The sequence below is a fragment of the Saccopteryx bilineata genome, chromosome 4 (genome assembly GCF_036850765.1).
Source record: "Saccopteryx bilineata isolate mSacBil1 chromosome 4, mSacBil1_pri_phased_curated, whole genome shotgun sequence".
NCBI classification, from domain to species: domain Eukaryota; kingdom Metazoa; phylum Chordata; class Mammalia; order Chiroptera; family Emballonuridae; genus Saccopteryx; species Saccopteryx bilineata.
Window position 1 is genome coordinate 161,818,792 of NC_089493.1, and position 23,597 is coordinate 161,842,388.

The 23,597-nt window shown below is 48.2% G+C and overlaps 1 long non-coding RNA gene across 1 annotated transcript; it reads right to left on the bottom strand.

The window, feature by feature from the left end:
- Positions 1 to 17,402: 17,402 nt before the first annotated feature.
- On the bottom strand, positions 17,403 to 18,341 carry LOC136335924 (uncharacterized). The gene is made up of 2 exons (XR_010731332.1): positions 18,155 to 18,341; positions 17,403 to 17,867 (listed from the first exon to the last, which is right to left on the bottom strand). It is a non-coding gene; the product is annotated as an uncharacterized lncRNA (long non-coding RNA).
- Between the last annotated feature and the right edge of the window lie 5,256 nt (positions 18,342 to 23,597).

The following is a 23,597-nucleotide window of genomic DNA, read 5'->3' on the forward strand; positions in this document are numbered from 1 at the left end:
AAGGGTTTTGCAAAATAGGTCATTCTGGATAGGATGCCATATTCTGAATCGCTTATTACGTACATATGTGGCCTCCTCCTGAGCAGAGAATTCTGGGTCTACTTTTGGACAGGACCATGAGGCCACAGGCCCAAGCAGGACAAGCTGGGCTGTTCCAGTGTCTGGGTGAAGCCAAAAGCACAGCTTGGAGGGTATAGGCTTCTCCCCTACCAGCGCTCTGGGTCTGATTAAGAAGCAGCTCGATGTGCCCAGGAGGGAAGGAGACTCTGCTCCTTAGCAGGTCACTGGCAGCAGTGGCAGCAGCTGTCAGGACGGAGGCGGGAGAAACCCAGAACCAGGGAGCCAAGGACAGGTGTGGGGGGGGGAGGGGCCGGATGTCAGCCCCGGGAGCATGAAATGAGACTGAGCCAGGGCAAGGAGGCCGGAGAGCTCTGGAGTTGAGGCTAGATCAGCTCCACAGGGGACATCTAATCGGAGCAGGGTGTGAAAATTAGAATTTGGGGTCAGATTCAAGGGCAAGCAGAGCTTGTTAGGAAATCAGGACCAGATTTCAGGACAGATCCTTGGCCAGCTGGGGAGAAAAAAATTACTTCTAGGGATAGAAGGCCAGAAAGGCCAAGCCCATCTTCCGTTTCCCCTGCTTCTGAGACTTTCTCCCTCCTCTGATCTTAAAGACACAGACAAAACTGGTGCCCGCGGTGGGCTGAGGTGCTGGCCCCCGTCACGCACACATAGAATGTCAGCGTTGTGGTGGGTGCTGGGCGGATCCACAGCTCAGCAGAGAGAACCTGCGCTCCGTACCCTGAAAAATGGGGTAAACTGGGCACTCTAGCCTCTCTTTGGGCTGGGGGAGCATGCATTATTAGCAAGTGCCTTTTATTTCATAAACATTGGAATTTTCTGTAATGAATTTTGAAGTAGTCAATTATCCTGAGGCATTGTAAAACCAAATTTGAAAACCACAAACGTGACTAGTATCCAGGTAGCTTTGTGAATGAAAGATGGCGAGTGTCACGCATAGCTCTTCCATCTGCCTGTCCTGTGAGTACTGAGCACCTCTCTGTGCCAGGGTGCCCGTAGCCCCCAGAATAAACACTCTGAGACAACTTCCCAGAGCACTCTGGCATTCTTCCTGGTCGCCTAGTTCTGAGACCGTGGGCCTGGCTGGTCGTTTTGTACTCACGTTGTAGGTGCAGAATAAAAGCCATAAAATGGACTTTTTAAGGGTCAGTACAGCCAGCAAGAAGGCGAGATAACCATCTGCATGACTCAGGATTGTCAGATAAGCATGTGTTTATGTTAGGATTTTTCTCTTTGTGAAGTCTCTTTTGTCTGAGGAGAAGTTTCCTTCCATTTTAAATAACATGTGATTTAACAGGAAAAAGAGGTGGGCAGTCTGGCCTCCCACTGAATGACCTAACTCATCCTTAATTTTAGTGGCCTGATTTGCAATGCCCTGTACCCGACCTTGAGCATCAGTGAGTGGATGCTCTTCACAGTCAGTGTTTGCAGCCGAGCTGGGCACCTTCCGGGCTCGTGCTGGAAACCCCCAGGCTGACGCGGGGACTGAGGAGGCTGTTTGTTAAGAAACAACTCTCTCTTCATTTTATGCAAGCATGTCCCCTCCTAGAAATGTCCATCATGGCTGCAAAGAACACCACAAGGCGAGGCCCAGGTGCCCCCAGCCCTGCTTCCTTCCTGGTCCACGTGCAGGGTCCCCTCCACTTAGAGAGCAGTGCCTGCATGGGGAGGCAGCTCTTGGCTGGAAAACAGCTGCTGCATGAGATAGAGCAGTGGTCCCCAACCCCCGGGCCGTGGACCGGTATCGGTCTGTGGGCCATTTGGTACCGGTCTGCAGAGAAAGAATAAATAACTTACATCATTTCTGTTTTATTTATATTTAAGTCTGAACGATGTTTTATTTTTAAAAAATGACCAGATTCCCTCTGTTACATCCGTCTAAGACTCACTCTTGACGCTTGTCTCGGTCACTTGATACATTTATCCGTCCCACCCTAAAGGCTGGTCCATGAAAATATTTTCTGACATTAAACCAATCCGTGGCCCAAAAAAGGTTGGGGACCACTGGGGTAGAGCACTGTGTTGGTGACAGACTCACTCAGAATGAAACCCTGCTGCTGATGTGTCTGGAGGTGTGGCTTAGACACAGACCCTGATCATTGAACCTGGTGCTTTGTTAGAAAGATGAATGGAGATCAAAAGAACTCCCCTGTCATAGAACTGAATCTGAAAACCTTCAGTGCACATAAGGGTGGCTGTGAGGATCAAATGACAAGAGAGTCACGTGCAGGCTCCTGCCTTCCTGTCCCCACGAGCTTCCCGAGCTTCTGTGCCTGAAGTGGAGCTCAGTGCTGAGGGGTGGCCACCAACATGAGCTAACACCTGGAGATGGCATCTCAAACAACACGCTGCCCTCAGAAATGGGCGGTTGTCCAGTTAATTGTTCTATGTTGTGAAGACATAGTTTGTCCTTTCAGTTTTGTGTGAATTCACTCCTTCAGTGCACCTCACTTAGCCTGGGCTGGTCTTCTGCAGCCGAGGAAAGGGCAGGAACTGTTGTTTTCTCTGGGATTGGCAGTGTGCCCAGTGAGAGCACAACAAGTGTTCATTGCTTAACTGGCTGCTGTTAGCAACGCTTGGCTTCCAGAAAGGGTTTCAGAGCAGCGTGCAGCGCCAAGGGTGGCGTGTTGAAAACCACCCCTTGTACTTTGGGCTCTAGGTAGAGACATAAAAAGGGAAAAAGAAGAAAGATCCTTGTCTTCCTACAATCAGAATGATTCAGGAAGTCGCCTAAACAGGTCAGCAACAGTGAATGGACAGAGAATGACACAGATGAGAGGGAAATGGTCTCTCCTAGTCCCTCTGACCTGTGTTTCTTTCCCTGTTTTACTGCAGCGGGAAACAACAAGACCAGGGTGTGTGTGGTGAAAAGGAAATGAGCCCACAAAATGTATGTGCTTCCTGGCATGGCACAGTGTCGGTGATTTTTCTAAATCATGTTTATTGGATGGCGCAGGTTAACATAATTATACAGGTTTCAGGTGCCCAATTCTACAGCACATCTCTGGACACCATATTGTATGTTTAGACCCCCCGAGTCAAGTCCTCGTCCATCACCCTGAAACCCGCATACCCTCCTACAGCTAAACCGCAGTGCAGCCAAGCTGAATAACCAGCTGAAGGACAGCTGACCCGAGATATTACAGGGCAGGGGGCTTTGGCAGCAGGTAGAAATAAGCTGCTTCTGTACATTAATCCCTTGTGATGACAGAGCCTCCTGAAGTCAGAGAGGCTGCTGGCCAGCCCCTGGCTCCTTGGCAGTGGTGTTGAACCCAACTGTGTGTCATTTTTTTTTTTTTGTATTTTTCTGAAATTGAAAACGGGGAGGCAGTCAGACACAGACTCCCGCATGCGTCCAACCGGGATCCACCCGGCATGCCCACCAGGGGGCGATGCTCTGCCCATCTGGGGTGTTGCTCTGTTGCAACCAGAGCCATTCTAGCACCTGAGGCAGAGGCCATGGAGCCATCCTCAGCACCCGGGCCAACCTTGCTCCAATGGAGCCTTGGCTGTGGGAGGGGAAGAGAGAGACAGAGAGGAAGGAGAGGGGGAGGGGTGAAAGCAGATGGGTGCTTCTCCTGTGTGCCCTGGCTGGGAATCAAACCCGGGACTTCTGCACGCCAGGCCAACACTCTACCACTAAGCAAACCGGCCAGGGCAAACTGTGTGTCATTAAGTTAGGGAGACCTACTTTTCAGGAGAATGAGCCAGAAAAACCTAATGAAATAGCAGCTTCTCAAAATGAATTTTCTTTTCCTCATTAGTTCAAGAAAATGCTGATCAAATGAGCAGAGTAAATGAATTGTGCTTCCACAGTAAGAGCTGGCGTCGCTGACGGTCTTGGGCCCTTTCCTATAAGATGGAGGTTCTTCCATGGCTCAGGTCACATACTCCCCCCCACCCAGCCACACTATCAAACATACAGCAGACCCCCTGACAAATTCATTGCTTGGTCTGTCAGAAATGTGATCTCAAGGAAAACGTGGAAACCCAAATAGGACAACCTTTGGATTGTTTCTAGTGACCGTGTTTATTATTTATAAGTCTCAGCCATGTGGAATACATATCACACAGCTCATTTCACTGTTGTCGCATGTTAGACACTAGTTCAGTAATGAAAACTAGACAGACCAGGTGACAGGTGGGCCCACGGTGGCCCAGGGCTGGGGGAGAGGATGACACAGTCCTGCTCACAGTCCTCAGAGCCCTCTCCTAGGGGACGCAGGGCCCAGTATCCTGCCCTCACCAAACTCCCAGGCCTCATTCTGCTCATTGTGACTTGATTGTGCTCAGCTGCTTCTTAGCCCCAAGCTTTGGGCTAACTCTCCTCCCTGCTGGAACGTCTCTTCCACTCTCCTTCTCCTTGGTGCAGCTGAGAACTCCCCGCAGCTCCCTCCAACATGGCTGCAGACCTGGCTGCTAGAGACACTGCCCTATGGCCCTGCCCTTCCTGACAGGAACCTGGCTGACTGCCCCCCCGCCATGGGGGGCACCTTTGTACAGGTACCTGTACAGAAGCCTTCACTTCTGAGGACTGTTCTTAGTTTGTTTACCTGGTCATCACTCTCGCTGAACTTGGAGCTCCTCAAGGGCAGGGGCTACATTAACATTGTTGGAATCTCCTCGACCTGGAAGTGTGTGGACTTATAATTCAGCAACTGATGGCGAAGGAATGATAGAACAAAGGGAAGGAGGGTGGGTGGGAGGGAGGGAGGCAGGGAAGGCAAGCAGGCCTATATGGATTAAGGGAATAAGGTGGTTGCTTGAGAGCACCTGGGGTGGAGGAGGAAACAGGCCCTGTGTGTCTCCGATGCAGTGCTGCTAGGGAGAGGCCCGCTCAGCCCAGTGCTTGACGTTTGTATGACTTCATGAAGGAGATGGGGCCTCAGCCTTGCTTACAGGGACAGCAGCTGGAGTGCAGGGGTGAATCCTGGGCATAAAGAGGTGGAAGGTTCCAGAGTCCCTTCCTGAGGCCTGCACTGGAGACACTCAGGCTTGTGTGCATGGAAGCCATGCATAAGGGACCCCACTTTGCTTTGCTTGGGTGGTAGTCAGGGTTTTCCAGAGACAGAACCAGTACAGTTCATGTGTGTACAGAAGGAGCCTTATTGCAAGGAATTGGTTCGTGTGACTGTGGCAGCTGACAAATCCCAAGACCTTCAGGGTGAGTTGGCAAGCTGGAGGCTCAGCAGAGTCCATGGTGTGGTTCCAGTGCACAGATGAGCAGGTTTGAGACCAAAGTACAGATGATGTTTCAGCTCAAATGTGATGAAGACAGCAAGAACCAGATGTTGCTCAAAGGCGGTTAGGCAGGAGGCACTCTCTCCCACTCAGGAAGATCAGAATTTCTTTCTGTTCAGACCTTTAGCTGATGAGATGAGGCCCACTCGCAGTGGGGAGGACTGTCTGCTTTACTCTGTCTACTGATTTACAGTAAATGTTCACCTCATTCCAAACACCTTCACAGGAACACCCAGAATAGTGCCCGATATAGTATCTGGGCCCTGATGGCCCATCAAGTTGATACATAAAGCTAACCATTATAATTGTATTCACACACAAAAAAAATTGGTAATAACCTAAGTATCCTTCATAAGAAGCATGGGTCAATAAGCCATGGCATGTTCATACCTGGGACGCTGCACTGCAGTGAACTCGTGTGTGCCAGAGCTGAATATATCAACCCAGGGTTGTCTAAAACGCATACTATCCACTGCAGAAAGAAAGTTGCAGAAAGATAAAACTACATTTGTAAATTTTTAAAAGACAAAGAAAAACCCAGTAATGAGAATATGGAAGCAGGAATGAAATAACACACATCAGTGTCAGGTTTTTTTTTTGTTTGTTTGTTTGTTTTTGGTATTTTTCTGAAGCTGGAAATGGGGAGAGACAGTCAGACAGACTCCTGAATGCGCCCGACCGGGATCCACAGACTCCTGCATGCGCCCGACCGGGATCCACCCGGCACGCCTTCCAGGGGTGACGCTCTGCCCACCAGGGGGCGATGCTCTGCCCCTCAGGGGTGTCGCTTTGCTGCAACCAGAGCCACTCTAGCGCCTGGGGCAGAGGCCAAGGAGCCATCCCCAGTGCCCGGGCCATCTTTGCTCCAATGGAGCCTTGGCTGCGGGAGGGGAAGAGAGAGACAGAGAGGAAGGAGGGGGGTGGTGGAGAAGCAAATGGGCACTTCTCCTATGTGCCCTGGCCGGGAATCGAACCCGGGTCCCCCGCATGCCAGGTCGATGCTCTACCGCTGAGCCAACCGGCCAGGGCCTTTTGTTTTGTTTGTTTTTTTAAAAAAAAAAAACAAAAACAAAAACTAAAGTAAGCATGACAGGAGGCTAACCTGAAAGTTAAAAACTGGCTGGTGGTACTTTTCTGTGTGCTCCAGGTCATTCCATCACAGGCTGTTGTACGAGAATGTGTAGAAGGAAAGGCTTCTGCTTCTCTGCAGGCCCCCATGTGTACCCAGCTGACGAGTTTCCACAGCAAGGTGATTTCTCTTGAGAATACATGCCTGATGTCAGGTATAGGTGACTGTCTGCCCACTGTTTGGGAATGTTAATACTGATGTCTTTGTTTAGGCACTGAGAGAATTTGGATACCTCAGGAAGTGTTCTTCTCAGTGGAGCCTAATGGTAGGGTTGGGAAGTCACTGTTTAGGAGACCCTCTCTGCAATGGAGCTGGACCAGAAGACTAACAGGAATGAGGGAATACGTGGGAACCTCTGCTGTCTTGAAGGGGAGGGAGGAGTCCCACCCCAAGACATAGCCAGGCAGGCCAAGTTCAGTCTGGTTTCTCCATGTGCCAGTGTTATGATCTGCGGCAAGTTCATAACTCAGTGCCGCCATATCCTCATCTGTCAGGCGGAGATGATGACGTCTCTCCTATAACACCGTGGACAGAAACAAAGGTGATGTTGCCCCACAGTGCTCCCTGACCCAGAAGAGGCACCATACAGTTCTTCCTTCTCTCTTCTTTGTCAGTCACCCTGTCTTGGAAAGGGAAATTCTGTCCCAGTATCCCAGTGTCCAATTATAAGGCTGTGGGATTTTTTGCTTCACAAGTGATGATTGCCTAAGTACCAGAAAAGAGAGATGTCATCTTCAAAGACCTTAGTTGAAATGGATGATTTTGTGTCATCCTTATTTCAAGTGGACAGACAGACACGACCTGAATCAGGACCACTGGGCTGTCACAAATTCTACCTTGTGATCCGGACAAGCTGCCCCACATTTCCAGGCCTCTGCTTCTCCATGGCTGGAGGGAAGCTTGCCTACAGTCTCTTATGACAATAAAATTGTATAATCTTAAGAAAAGAGCAATGTAAACTAGCAAGAAGCAATGATAATCATACAGAAAAGGTTTTGTTGTTGTTATTCGATATGCACAGTCATTGAATGGATTTATGACCTAAAAGTCATCCTGACATATGAATATGAGAACCATAATTAGCAGAGTTCTTATTGGAAGAATATTATTTAAGAACAAGGCACAAAGTAAACTATTATTTTAGAAGTGTACGCAGAGACCTATGTGGATAGGCTTTGCCCCAGCTGTGTGTGAGGAGTAGTCAAGGTAAAGATGTACCCAATTCCTGGGTTCTCTTAGCTCCTAGCAAGAGCACCCTCTCTGGTACATTTAGTGGTTTGTACATTGATCTGAATTCTGAAACTTAAACGTTGTTGAGGGAAGAAAGTACCAACAGGCAGACCCTCACCATGTATTCAGGTTACCACAACTGAGCTTTATTGAGGTTATTGAAAATTGTCATTCCTTCCCCACTTTGGACTAGTTGTTCATATGAACACCATCAAGGCAATGTTGTTTGCTCATTTGGAACATGGCTAATTAAGGTAAGAATGCCAATTGGTATGTCTTAGGATGATTTTCAACCCCACAGGTTGAAATAAAAAGGTTCTATGGCTAAACTGGAGTCAACCAGAAATTCAGGTCTGCTGCTCAGCATTCAGACCTGGAAGTCAAAGGTGTCACAGTAGCAACTCTAGAACCCTGTGGTTGTCCACAGGCTGAATCATCAACCAGGGACTACCGATGAAACCAGAGACATCAGCCAAGCTACCTGTGGTCATATCATTTCCTCGCCAAAATTGTCAACCGTTTGCCAATCCCTGCTGACACAGTTCAAGAATAACAGTGAAAGCCTTTCTACCTCTGAGGGTGAAGGAGAAGGGAAGCCCTGTTCCTGCCCTCAGGATCTATAGGTGAGAAGTGAAGTCACTGTCATGTTGTGCTTTCCAGCAAAGCAATTACTGCTGAGCCAGCAGCTCAGCACTGGGGCGAGGCAAGGTTTTCAGTGGACGTGACCTCAGGTTCCCCTTCTGGTGACCTCCAGTCAATGTCAGTGAGGGCTGAGTAGGCTCTGGAATTCTGTATGTACAAGAAGCTGTAGCAGAGATGCTGTCGCCGTATACCGAAGCCATTACTCTCTCCATCTAGGAACACAGCTGGACAGGTGCACTGCTTCCCTTGCAGGTGAGTGTGACTTGGTCATCGAGTTCTGTCCTCTGGAATATGGGTGGAAGAGACCTCTTCCAGCCTGACCCATGAAAACCTCTCACCCAGTCTTCAAGTCTCTAGCCTGCACCCTGCAAGAGTAAGAAATAAACTTCCGCATTCAACCGTGGAAAACTTGGAGTTTGTTACAGCAGCTAGTGCATGTAAAAATGTCTCCTTATATACCAAAAAGGGTATTTGCATTATTGATTACTTCATGGCATGCAGTCAGTCAATTAGCAGTTTTTATGGTTTAAGCTAATTAATTCAACAAACCATCCACTGTGGTTCCAATACCAATTTCTGGGGTCTTAGTGAATAAATAATGAATAAATCATCACATGAATAAACAATGGATAATAAATAAATCATTGGGTAAATAAATGAACAGCTCTGTTGGAAGTGGGTCAGATGGCTATGACATCTTCCATCCTGTGCCCCTCATGCTACGTCTGGGACAGCTGTGGGCAGCCACTGACTCACTCCCAGAGAAGCTATGTGTAGATTGCAGTGCCAGCAGAGGGTGCTCCATGCCAACTCACAGGGTCCCAGATCAATCAGCCGGCCCACAGCTGCTGCAGGGTTCTGGCAGGGAGGAAGGAGACAGAGGAGATGGGGGAGTACATTAAATCAGAAGCTGAGCAGGGGTCCTTCTAGGACCTGGGAAGGAAAGAATGGTTCTTCTCCACTTTTATCCTGATGGGTAAACTGTGTACAGTTATTAGTTTTTAAAAAATTAAAAGCATGTATTATAGGAGGAATATCTGTCAAAGATTATTATCTAAGTAATAAGGGAACCTGTAAGCTGGTTCAGAGAGCACTGTGAAGAACAAGGGTTCTTTAGTCTACCAGCAACGGCATTCTGAAATTGATCTGCTGCGTTAGACATAAAACTGGAATATCCTACATGGCAGTAAGATATAGTTTCTGGGGTTATCATTTTAGCTGAGAGAGATCTACATGTTACATGCAACTTCACTGGGACTAATCCTTGAATAGCAGAGCCGAGTACAGGCACAGTCCTTCAGGTAGTTAATTAATCCTCAGAAGCCTGTGAAACACAGTAGTTCTCCAGTATAATACTGCAGAGACATGCGGCCTCCTTTTTGTCCTATTTCCCATTTTTAAAAGTTTTTTTCTAACACCCCCCCATTTTGATCATAAATTGTATCCAAAGATTATTCTTGATCACAAAAAAGGCTGGTTTCATTACATTTCAGCCTGATTTTTACAAAGGTGAAACAAGAGGTATCAGTCATATAACACTCCTTGAGGAGAGAGTATTGAGCAAATACATACTAAGGCCAGAGAATTAACTTCTGTCTAGAAATTTCATTAAGGAATCTCAGGCTGGGCTTTTTGAAAGGCTCGACTATTACTTCTTGTATCTTGAGGCTAGAAACCAGGTCCAAGAAATGCCACCAGACTTTACAATATAGAAGCAACTTGTCTTTAAGATCCTGCAAATTTTATTAAGATCACTGCCATTTCAGGAAGGGGCCTTCCATACCTCTTCTGAGGCTGGGAGAGGAAGAGATGAGAGAGAGCAAGAGCCAGAGACAGAGAGGGGGCAGTGGAAGAGAGAGAGAGAGAGAGAGAGAGAGAGAGAGACTGTAAACCATAGAACAGCTTCCAGCCAGGCTTCCTGGAACACTGTGTAAATATTGACATTGTATATTAAGTACACCTTTTTTAAAGATGAGCTTGTCATAGTTGATTAACTGAGGTTAATTTTCAACATGACACTCTAGATATGGCCAGAGTTGCAGTTGATTTGTCAAAATATCTCTTGGTAAAAGGAGACCAAATTTTCATTGAAACTATACAAACAACTATATTGTTGCAGAGTAAAGAAACTCAGCAGTGGTATTAGTTTCTATGTTCTGAAGTGTCAGAATCAGATACTATTAAAAGTATCATATTTAAGTTTGCCAAAGCATAGTCTGTTAAATTAGAGATGGATTAAAAATAAAGAAAAAAGATTTTCATGGAGATTCCAAGATGGCTGCAAAGTAAGTAGAAATTCCACTCACCAGCTCCCAGCACCAGCCCAAAATTACAGCTAAATTACAACACAATCAACCTGAAGGCTAGCTGAACTGAAATAGTATAACCAAGACTTTACAGAAGAAGCCACATAGAGACTGGTGCATAATTCCCTCCTCTTTGGAGCATGGGGATCCCCAACCCAAAGCAACAGAGACAGGAAGCGGAGCCCGCATAGCATCTGGTGGTGAAAATCACTGGGGATTCAGGCCACTTAGGGGACAAGGGAGTCTGCTAGAGACCAAGATACCACCTTCTCAGGGTCAAGCACTCCTGTCATTAAAGCACACTGGCCTGGGGAGTACAGTGCCCAGTCCTCCAACTACTGGCAACACCATCCTGCCGAGCTTGAATTCTGCAGAAAGGTCAGCTGGCTGTACCTAAAAGAAACCTTTCAGGAACTCTTTTTCTGGGGAAGCTCTTGGCAGAGACTCAGACAGTGATTGAACTGTGTAGCCTTGAAAAGGGGACCATTCTTCTCCACCTTGAGCGCACAGCCTGCACCCCCCCCAACCTGTCAAATTATTCGGCTTGCCCTTCTATTCTTTGTGGTCCTACCATGCTGAATTTAGTCCCACAGGGGGATCAGAGTGCCTGCAGAGCTGGAACTTTCAGAGCTTCTCCTAGAGAGGTTTTGCCTGGGAATCAGATGGGCAGGAGCTGGGTTGTGTGGCTACATATGGTTGGGCCACTCCTATCCCTGTCATGCTAAGCCTGTGCTACTTCCCTAATGAGAGACTCATTTGACCGCCTTTTTGTCAGCCAGGAGCTCTGCCCTGTTGAGCTAAGTCCTGGAGGGGGGTTGAGAACCACTGGGAGTTGAAAACATTGGTGGACGTCGTGAGACTTTTTCCAAGGAAGGAGAAGTTCCTGCCCCTTTCCTACAGGTCTACTGGCACCACCCTTAATAGGATCTGTCCTCTCAAGCCCTGGTGGCTCCACCTTGCTGGTTTTGTTCCCACAGAGGGGATAGCTGGTTGCATTCAACCTGAACCTGCAGCATGCTCCTTCTGGGAAAGCTGGGATTGGTGACTCTGGCAGAGACTGAGTGGTATGCCTCTGGAGGAGGAACTACTGTCCCCTCATTGAATGCCTGATCATATGCCCCCTAGTAGAGACTCACTAACCCCATCCTCCCGACCCTTGTCACAGCACCCCACTGAGCTTGCAACCTGTGGAAGGGTCTGTGGGTGGCAGCCATCCTGGGCTCAGTCTACAGTCTTTTTTTGGAAGGCTCTAGGGGAAGGTTAGGGAAACTCAGGGAGAGGCAGATTAGCTGACAGGTGAAGGGAGCCTCAGACCTTTCATAGATCTGCCCAGCTCTAAGCTGGAGGAGGCCAACCTTTGTACATCGATTGGCCTCTCGTATGTACAGTCAGTTCCAATATACACAGCTAAAAAGAGTGAATAGCATGGTAGCTCCAGACAGGTAGCCCAAGGCCAGTTATACACAACATCTGACATTAGCCTGTATCTGAATCCCACCCAACTAGACTGAAAATTGATACAACCCATGTTGAGCTTTAGACCACACCAGAGCTAGACCAAACTATGCACACAACTGGCATACACAAAGGAGATTCCAGCAGATGCCAGACTCTTCTGGAAACAACTCCACCTCAGGGGCAGCCCCTGCACAGTGACTCATACATGGTGATGAAAGTTGACCCTTATAGTCAGCCAGCCAAAAGGGTTAACTCCACCCATGAAAGGACCAACAGCATTCAAGACAACTACACTGGGAGGGTATGTATAACCCACAAGAAACATTCCTGGACCACTGAGCTCAGGAGATCTGGAAGATTGTGTTACTTAACCCAACAAGATACCTACTTCATAAAGCCATCACAAGTCAGGAAGTCATAGAAGATCTACCTAATATACAGAGACAAGATGGGGAGACAAAGAAATATGCTGCAAATGAAAGAAAAGAGAAATTCCCAGAAAAATAATTAAATGTAAAGGAAGCAACTAAGATACCAGATGCCAAGTTTAAAACAATGGTTATAAGTACCTTGGGGGAAGAACAGATGATCTCAGTGAAAACTTAAACAGAGGAAAAAAACCAATGAGAAATAGCATTAAAAAGAACATAGGAACCATAGAAAGGACCAGAAATTATATTCTTCCAGAAAGGAAGAATATAATTTCTGAAATAAGAATACACTAGAAGGAATCAACAGCTAGTTAGATGAAGCAGGAGCAGAGGATCAAACCAGCAATTTAGAAAACAAGATAACAGTAAGCACTCAAGCACAGCATCACAAAGAAAAGAGCATTAAAAAACATGAGGATAGCCTGACCAGTGGCGGTGCAGTAGACAGAGCATCAACCCAGGGTGCTGAGAGTAAGCAAGGAATGAATAGCCTGTTTAAAGACATAACGGCTGAAATCTTCCCAAACCTGGTGAAGGAAAAAGTCACACAAGTTTAGGAAGCACAGTGAGTCGAGAAAAAGATGGACCCAAAGAGGATCACGCCAAGACACATTGTAATTAGGAGGACAAAGGTTAAAGACAAAGAGAAAATCTTAAAAGCAGTAAGAGAGGGACAGTTACCTACAGGGGAGCTCCCATAAGGCTGTCAGTTAATTTCTCAACGGAAACTTCAGGCCAGAAAATGCTTCATTCGCATGAAATATTCAAAGAGACAAACTACAATCAAGATTACTCTATTCAGCAAGACTATCATCTAAAATTGGAGGTGTGGCCCTGGCCAGTGGCTCAATGGATAGAGCATTTACTCAGCGTGTGGATGTTCCGGGTTTGATCCCAGTCGGGGCACAGATGAGAAGTGACTATCTGCTTCTGTTACTCTCCTTTTCTTCCTTCTCTCTCTCTTCCCCTCTCACAGCCAGTGGCTTGATTAGTTCAAGCATTGGCCCTGGGTGCTGAGGATAGTTCGGTTTATTGGAGCATGAACCCCAGACAGGGATTGCCAGGTGGATCCTAGTCTGGGCACATGTGGGAGTCTGTCTCTCTATCTCCCCTCCTCTTGCTTAAAAAAAAAAAAAAAAAAAAAAAAAAAAAAAAAAAAAAAAGAACGTATAAAGCTCAACACAAAGGAGACAAATAATCCAATTAAGAAATGGGCAAAGGACCTGTCCACTTCTCCAAAAAGGACATAAAGATGGCCAATAGAGATACGAAAAATGTTCAATATCACTAATCATCAGACAGATGCAAATTAATACCACAATGAGATATCACATCACACCTGGCAGAATGGCTGTTATCAGTTAACAAACCACAAGTGTTAGCAAAGATGTGGCAAAAAGGGAACTCTCTTGCATTGCTGGTGAGAATGTAGACTGCTGCGGCCACTGTGGAAAGCAGTAGGAAGTTTCCTCAAAAAATTAAAAATGGAAAGCCCTGGCCGGTTGGCTCAGCGGTAGAGCGTCGGCCTAGCGTGCGGAGGACCCGGGTTCGATTCCCGGCCAGGGCACATAGGAGAAGCGCCCATTTGCTTCTCCACCCCTCCGCCGCGCTTTCCTCTCTGTCTCTCTCTTCCCCTCCCGCAGCCAAGGCTCCATTGGAGCAAAAGATGGCCCGGGCGCTGGGCATGGCTCTGTGGCCTCTGCCTCAGGCGCTAGAGTGGCTCTGGTCGCAATATGGAGACGCCCAGGATGGGCAGAGCATCGCCCCCTGGGGGGCAGAGCACCGCCCCTGGTGGGCGTGCCGGGTGGATCCCGGTCGGGCGCATGCGGGAGTCTGTCTGACTGTCTCTCCCTGTTTCCAGCTTCAGAAAAATGAAAAAAAAAAAAAAAAAAAAAAAAAATTAAAAATGCAACTGCCTTTTGACCCAGCAATCTCACTTATGGAAATATATCCAAAGAACCTGGAACACTAATTCGAAAAAATATATTCACCTCTATGTTCATTACAGCAGTTATAATAGCTAAGGTTTGGAGGCAGCCCAAGAGCCCATGAGTAGATTTATAGATTAAAAAAAAAAAAGCTGTGGTATGTTTACACAATGGAATATTATGCAGCTATAATAAAGAAGGAATCTTAGCTTTTTCAATGACATAGATGGACCTAGAGATTATTATGTTAAGTGAAATAAACCCATCAGAGAAATACAAATGCTATAGGATCACTTATATGTGAAATCTAATGAACAAAATAAAAACAGAGGCACGGATACTGGGAACAGGCTGACAGATGTGTATATATGGATATATGTATACACACACACAACAGTGTGGTGATAGCCAGAGGGGAAGTGGGGTGGAGGTAGGTGGAGGTGGGTCAGGGGGGATAAATAGGAACAGAAAGAGACTTTTCTTAGGGCAATGGGCACGTGATGCGGTGTGCAGATGATGTTCTGTTGAGTTGTACACTTGAAATCTGTATGGTTTTGTGAGCCAATGTCACCCCACTAAATTCCATTTAAAAAAAAGAATAAATAGAAAAGATAACAAACTCAAAAGATTTCCTCATATATCTATCAAGAATATTTAAAAAATTATGCCAAAGTAAATAACTTTCAGTCCTACTGTAAATAAGTTTATTCCACTGTTTTTTATTTAAAAATTTTTTATTTTATTTTTTTGAATTATGAGGTGACATTGGTTAATAAAATTATATAGGTCTCAGGTGTACAATTCTATAATATATCATCTGTATTTTGTATGGTGTGTTCACCATCCCAAGTCAAGTCTCCTTCTATCACCGTGTAGCCCCCCAACCCACTGGGTTTTGAGTCAGGAGTCGCTTTCCTGAGATTGTCTGTTTCTGAACTAAAAGCATTCTGGATATTCTGACGAGTCCCCTGATATAGCCTCATAGTTGTCTGATATCAGCTTCACACGGTAGAACTTGTACCCATAAGTCTAGTTCTTGAAACATCAATAGTTATTGATCCCCAGCCAGTCCTTTCCAAAAACCTGAGTCTGTTAGTTGTTGAAGGTCCAGATTCTAGCCTGTGGGCCTTCAGACAAATGTTAGGGAAGTGGAGATCACTTGTAGATGATACTGTGTTTCAGTGGTTCATTCTGTACAGCCAGTAATAACATCAAACTAGAGGAGAGGTAATTTCTCTTTGGGGATATAATGGATAACCTTTTTCCTAAGAATTGTATCAGTGTTCCCCCTGGCCAAGAACATTTTATGGATCTTTCTGTGACTTAATTTTCTCCTTGGCAAAATGGGCATAACAGTAATATACATCCATACCGTACAGCCATGTTGAGGATGAAATGTTAAGGGTGTAGCACAGAGCCTGGTGTGTGGCTGGCATATGGGAAGCTTCCGTCCTGTGTAAGTTCCTGGAAATCAGCGTCCCGTCATGTTCCCCACTGTGTTCAGTTTCTGGTGCAGACATAGAGTAGGTGAGGTGCTCGGTATTCTCTGGTGACTTAAAATCATGATCCAATATGGCTCATCCTTTTGTGAGATCAGAATTGGAGATAAAAGAACAATATCTTGATAGTGAGATAAGCTACCCAGAGAGGGTCACTTTGAAGCCAGGAGAGACTTTTCCCCAAAATGTCTAGGAGTCAAAGTCCTGGCCCTGGTGCTCCCTGGGAGGCAGCTGCTGACTCAGCTCTTCTGGGACATAAGCCTTCTCACATCACAGATGCCAGCACCCATTCTCAGAGGACCGTAGGTCCTCAGCATGGCCAACTCTCCATCCCTGCCACCCCAATGCACACACACCTCTCCTCGTCCCACCCCCATGCTTCCTGGGCAGAAATCCGTCAGCAGCCTTGAAACCCATTACATTGACCCTAGGTATCCACCTTTGCATTTTCCAACAGTTTGCTCAGGCCCAGGTGTCCCTTGGAGGAGTGTGAAAGAGCTTGCTCTGGTTAAGAGAATGTAGATCACTCTTGTCCTTGTTTGGTTGTAGGGTTAGTAGCTAGGCTATCTCACACTTTTTGGTGCACAGAGAACTGTCTCCTTCAGCCTCTCTGCCTGCTGGGATCTGGAAGTACCAGCCCAGCCAGGAGCAGCACAGGGCCACCCACAGGCCAGAATCTGTGATGACTTAATCAGCCTCATCCTGCTGCAGGCATCTGTGCTTAGCCCCACAGAGTGGAAGGGAACAGGAATTATGAGAAAGGCACAGTCACTCTGCAGAAATCATCCCACACCAGCACAGACTTCTTATGTGGACAGAGAAGGTGAAGTTCAGTATGAATTTTTAAAGGCACCGTGTCTACACACTGAGCTGGCATGGGCTGCATCTGGATGAGCTGAGGAAGCCTCCCGGGTGCTGTCTGCACCCTCCTCGCTTCCGTGTCTAACTGAATAATGCCCAGTCGTGGTTGCTTCCACTGTTCTCATTGTAATGCCTGTGCTTCCTTTACCACAGAGGAGCTTGGAAACACTGCAACACATAAGCATTGAAAATTGAAGTGGGCCCTGGCTGGTTGGCTCAGCGGTAGAGCGTCAGCCTGGCGTGCGGGGGGACCCGGGTTCGATTCCCGGCCAGGGCACATAGGAGAAGCGCCCATTTGCTTCTCCACCCCTCCCCCTCTCCTTCCTTTCTGTCTCTCTCTTCCCCTCCCGCAGCCAAGGCTCCATTGGAGCAAGGATGGCCCAGGCGCTGGGGATGGCTCCTTGACCTCTGCCCCAGGCGCTGGAGTGGCTCTGGTCGCGGCAGAGCATCGCCCCCTGGTGGGCAGAGCGTAGCCTCTGGTGGGCGTGCCGGGTGGATCCCGGTCGGGCGCATGCAGGAGTCTGTCTGACTGTCTCTCCCCGTTTCCAGCTTCTTAAAATAAAATAAAATAAAATAAAATAAAATAAAATAGAAAATTGAAGTGAACAAAATGGCACTCCCCTTTATTAATAATGTTATTTTTCCATTTGAGCAAAGTGAGTCAGAAATGGTTACACAAAATGTCAAAGGTCATACATACACTGTGCTAGGCCCAGACTCTTGGGTTCCCGATCTCTAGAAATGTTACCTCGTTTTATTCCTACTCTGTGAGTTGGGGACTGTCATTCCACTGCTCCACAAGGAGCCCTCTCGTAAATGTGGGGAGACTGGATTCTGAGAGCAGATATCTGATGAAAAACAGAACTGGAGTTTTGCACGCATGCCAGGATGACTGAGGTTTTCATGGAGATGAGGGCCTTCAAAAGCCTCGCAGTGTTAGCAGCGGGAGCTCCACATGCCACGCCCCCTTGGACGTCCCGCCTCTCATCTCTCCTGGGGAAGAGTTTGTTGGCATCCAAAGGGTCATTGTCGCAGAAAGCAGCTTGTATGGGACCATGATACTGCCAGAAATCACAAGAAGAAGTTGAAAAGACACAAAGTTTTCTCTCTGGCTCCAGGCACCTCCTGGCCTGAATAAAAGACAGCATTCTGTCACTACTTCACTGCATTTCAAAGGATGGGTTGGCATCACCCCTTTGAGAAATACTGCCTTGCGTTTATTTTAGGAAAGAACAGGAAGTGGAATTTTCTCAAACCGAATTCCCACCTATACTTCTATCCTCCTCAGCTCCCCAGGTAGGTGGGTGGGAGGGGAAACTCTGATGTTAGAAATGGGTCAAGGCCATACCTGGATAAGTGAAGAGAATATAATTTTCCAGAGGCTTCCTTTCCTGGGCTCCAGCTTAAAGGATCTTGTTGTTGTTGCCTCTCCAACCCCAGGACTGCCTTGCAGTCAGAGCCCTGGCTGTAGGCCTTTGCCATCTCTGCTGCCTCCCTCCCAACTTCACTCCTAGGCAAGACTCACCCTGGCTTCTGTCTCCACAGAATCTTAAAGCAGCTTCCTGTGAGTATGTGACCTACTTCCTGCTTAACTGTTATTAGCAGGCATTGGTTAATGTGTTCTGCTTGCCAGGTACTATATGTATTCCTGTTCTACAGGGGTTTCTTGAGACAACATTTTTTTTTCCTTTTGAAACTAAGAACATGTACTACTTTGGCTAAGAGAAATTATATAAAAGAAAATCATTGGGGCTTTTATGACATATGGTAGTTTTCCCCTCTGTAGATCAAATGATTATAGTTCTAAAATCATTTCTTTAAAGTAATCAATTTTCAAATTTTTTTTCCTGTGGTGAGATTGATTGTCTCCTGTGAATTCGCCAAGAAAGTCTCAATCTAACTAAAATATTTCCCAACAGGGCCCTAGAATGTATATGATTTGATATATGCTTCTGTTTTCTTAATTCTTTATCTTTATCACATCTTTCTTGGTATTTACCAGTAATGTGTAATTAATTAGTTTATTGATTTTTGAGTCATGAAGTTCTTATTTTTATTTTATTGAGGTGTTAGTGATATACAACATTATATTACTTTCAAGGGTACAAGATAATGATTTGATGTTTGTCTATTCAGTTGACTCTTGAGCCGTACAGGGGTTTGGGGCATTGGCCCCCACATGCAATCACATATAACTTTTTAAATTAATTTATTGTGTTTACATAGATTCTAATGTCACCTGTGTTCCCCAGTACATCCCCACTATCTCCTTCCCCGTAACGCCCTCCTCCCTTCCCTCCAGAACTTTCTTTTCTGCTCTCGTCCCATCCTATCACCCTAGCATCCCCTTTCTCTCTGTCCACTTTCCTTCTGGATCTTTTGATCCCACCTCTGTCTCTATTCCGCTCCTCAGTTCATATTGTTCCTCGGATTCCTCCTATGAGTGAGGTCATATATTTTTCTTTCTCTGCCTGGCTTATTTCATTTAACATAATAGTTTCCAGGAGCTGTCCTTTCCCCTCTTAGCATGAGCAGGTGGAATGGGATGCGGGATGGGAACGGGACGCCTTCTGAGTAACCGGTGACTGACAGGTCAACAACCTGGTGAGGGGACAGGCCAGCTTCCATGCACTGACTAGGACACGAGGGCACAGAGAGGTTTAGGGACCTCGCTAATGACACACAGCCCGCAGGAACAAGTGGATTTGATTCCAGGACTCCAACGGGCCCTCGGAGGCTGGCCGTCCAGCCTCTGCGCGCGCGCATGCGCATACACGGGCACGCATGCAACTCCGCGATGAGAACACCCAGCGAGCTCCAGTGCTCCGAGGTGCCAGCGGGAAGCCCCGCCCCCGGGAGACGCAAATACAAATGCATTTCCTCCAAGGTGGGATTGATTTCACTTCCAGAGCTGTGCATTATGCAGGAAGGAGGGTGAGGGGTGCTGAGGGGCAGCTGATTTCAATGGAAGGAAGTGGGGGCGGGGCAAATCAACACCAAGCCAGGTTCAATTCCATTCGCTGGAGAAGCACGCGGCAAGCTGCGAGGACCCAAGGCACCTCTGCACCATGCGCCAGGTCGACCCTTCTCCCAGGGGTCCGGCTTCGGGAGGGAGGCATCTCCAGGATCGCCGGGTCCTCCATGAAATCACTTCCCATCTTGGATGCAGGCAGATGTTACCAGGGAAACCTGGGGCGTTTTAAAATCCCACCCTACCCCAGCCCCCAAGGAGTCTGGTTTTTTTCAAATGAGCGCTTTTTTGGGGATAGTCCATGGAGAGCTCTGGGTTGGGGTGGGTGTGCTGGAATCTCAGACAGCGATTTCAAGCAGCTCCTTGTTCTCTGCAAAAAGCAACACATCTGTCTCCCCCCTCCCCTCTCTCTTCCTTGAATCTTGACTTCATGACTGGGGTGTGCCGGTCACCAGTCTAGTTTTTTGGACATAGAGCACTGAGCAGGCTTCCAAGGCCCTGCCTTTTGGGGGGCTCATGACTTTGAGGTGACCTGTTCACCGCCCTTGGCCAGTCAGGTCACGGGCTGTCTTGCAGAAGCTGAGCCCCAGAGAGGTGCAGTGATTTGCCCAAGGTGGCCCAGCAAATAGCGGGTTTCTTAATTCTTAACCTGACACCAAGCTCACCAACCCCCAAGGCCTCTCCTCCTCCCCTGCTCCTCTTCCAAGACCCTCCCCACCCCACCTTGAGCTCCTGCAGGCCCGCAGCGCACACAGCCTTTGCATATGCGTGAGTGTGGCACAGCCTCCACCCTGGGAAGCCAGCTCCCTGCTAGAGACACCTCCACATCCTCTGGACCTGGAGGTGCTCAGGCTTCCTTGGGCCAAATTGGGCCAGCCTTGCTCTGTCCCACCGTGATCTTTGTCCCCCTCTGGTCTGCATCCTTCTTGCCCATGCACCTGCCCCCAGCCTGAGTGCTGACCCAGCAACTCTTTGCGAGGTCCCAGCCCCAGCGAGCCGAGCACAGAGCCAGGCACACGCCAAGCAGGCATGGAAGACTTGACCAGGTGAATAAAAAGTGTCCCAAGCAGAAAAGGGTGGCGAGGGTGTGTCCGGAGTATCCTGAGGACCCGGGCCATCCTAATCAGGAGGGGGGAGGTGTGTGTGGCATTTAGGGGTCTCAGGAGGAGAAGACAGTGAGAAGGTATTGGGGGTGTCCTGAGACCGGCAGGTTGACAGACAGAAGAACAAGGGCAGTGAGGAGCCAAAGGAAGAGTTTGAGCAGAAGGCAGGCAGCTACCCCCCACCCCATCTCCGTCATCCTCCAACCCGTGGTTTTAATTAGAGTCCGGCACTTCCCAGCCCCCCTTAGGAGCTAAAAGCACTTTGCTCTGCATCTGCTGATCAAACACGGGAAGAAAACCCAGGAAGAAATAACATCCACATTGCTGTTGGAGCACGTTTCTGGCTCTGGGTTTGAGATTAGCATAATGTTTGTCTAAAGCTAACAACAGTCATTTTTTTTTTTTCCTGTCTGGAAATGTGTTAAATGACATCTCAGGAGAAAGTACCTTTTGACAAAGGTAAAGTCGGGTCCTTGATTAGGTTTGCTCTGAGCCATTTCAACTTCATGGTTTTTTTTCCTCAGAGGAACTGGAGAAAACATCTGGGTTGTTTATCATCTTTTTATTCTTTTCCTATAGTTTGAAAATATGGGCTCTCCTATCCCCAGGACCGCTGAATATCAAGATTCCTATATAGTTGACATCTTTCTCCTCATGGGTCCTTGAAACCTGGGTATTATAGATGCCTAGTTTTCTGCTTTCTGACCGGTAAGGGATTACTCCGCCCATTTTATAGCTGTGAAGACTGAGTTCAAGGCAGACTAGTGGCTGTGGACCCAGCATCATACAGCGCTTAGGGGGGAACCAGGAATGGGACCCTGGTTCCAGCCCTGTCTTTGCTTTCCAAACCAGTGTAGAGCATTTCCTGTCTTGGCTGGACGGGGGCCCAGCTCAGCTGGGGCCACTCAGCCCAGCAGCTGTCCAGGGCTGGCTGGTCTAACCAGCCCCAACCTGTCCTCCGGGAAGTGCGCCAGGGAGAGAGGGGTTAGCAAGCCCAGTGTCTCTGAAACTCACTGATGGATGGAGGTGCTGTCACCTCTTGCTATCACCTCTCGCTGAAAGCTCTCTCTCTCTCTCTCTCTCTCTCTCTCTCTCACACACACACACACACACACACACACACAAACCTCACCCTGTCCACTCTCTTTCAGAGGAGAAGAGGGGAAGGGAGGATAGTGTGACCACAACCAGACCTTGTCCTCATCCACTGGCCTCAGAAGGAGCCCCGGGCTGTCATCGGGGGTGCCCTGGGTCCTGGCCCCATCTCTCCGCCTCCTGCTCTCCCAGGCACCTCTCCCAGGTGGGCCTCAGCTGAGCCTCAAACACCCAGGGCCTGGAAGGAACAGGTGTGTGCCATGCTGCTGTCCTCAGCATGGTCCAGTCCAAAAGTCCCAGGGGCCAGGGCAGAGGCCCCTCAGTGTAGCACTCGCCGGGTAAAACAGACACTGGAGACGCTTGGAGAGTTTAAGACAAATCTTTATGGCCAAAAGATTTAGAGAACAAAACAAAGGAAAAATAAAACCTGCGCAGGGGTGGACTCAAGTGGTAGTAATAAGAGCCACACCTAGCGCCTACAGTCTAGGGGCTTTTATAGCGTAGCAAGCAAGCAGTTCATACAGAAGCGGATTTGGCGTTTAGCAATTGGCTCTTCTAAATTAAATTTTTAGTCATGTGCCTTAGTAACCAGTTATGCAGTTGAAAGCCCCCAGCTGGAAATGTCCCTATCTACCCCCTAGGATATGGTCACATTAACTATCTTAGGAGTTTTTACGACTTCCTTATCTCAAGGACTCATCAGCTCCTAGTCATCCTGGGAGTCTAACGACTTCCCTATCTCTAGGACTCATCTGTCTTATTCATCCTGGGAGTCTGGTCTCATCTATTCCGGGAATGTGCTGTACTTACTGGACCAGTTCCTTTTTAAGTTATTTTCCCAAGCCTATTAATGTATTTTATAGGTTTTATTCGAATGTCACACTCAGCAGGGGGTGGAGAACTCAGAGGCCTTAGGTACCAGATAGCACCCAGACTCCCCTCGCTGCCTGACTCCAAACTCGAATGGCTCCCTCGACAGCCTGAGTCCACCTCCACCCAGCCCGTGGGTCCCACCAGACTCCTGGGAATGGGGCCCTCGGATCTGAGAGATGCTGCACGCCCGACACGCCCACCTCTGCAGACACAGATTCAGGGCTCCGGGTCCCCGGCAGAGGCCACCTGCCCACATAGTTTCTCTCTGCCTCGGCCTCAACTTCAAAGGGCATTCAGGCTTCAGACCGGGCTGCAGCCAAGTCAGCTTTAACCCCCTATGCCAGCCCTAGGGGCTGCTCCGACAGGAGCGTCCACTTGCCAGGGCCGCCCGTCTGGGCCGTTCAGAAACAAACAGCCCCAGCAAGAGCCTCTCCTGCTGTCCTAGCACTGTAGGGTCACCTGGGTGCTATGCCCAGTCACGGACCCCGAGGGGCCAGGTGAGGGGCTGAGTCACGGGCACCGAACCAGTCTGGGACCACCTCACTCCTTGCAAGCCCGGGCTGCCAGAGGATGCTAGGGGAGGGGACGGACGTCTCCAGCTTGCTTCCCCGCAGGCCGACTAGATGGACGGAAAAGGGCTGATGGATGGCGACTAATGTGTGCTGAACGGCGCGGAGGGGACCAGTGGCCCGTGAAGAGTCCTGGGCAGCACCTCCTCCACCCCCACCCTCCCCGGAGTTTGCTTTACC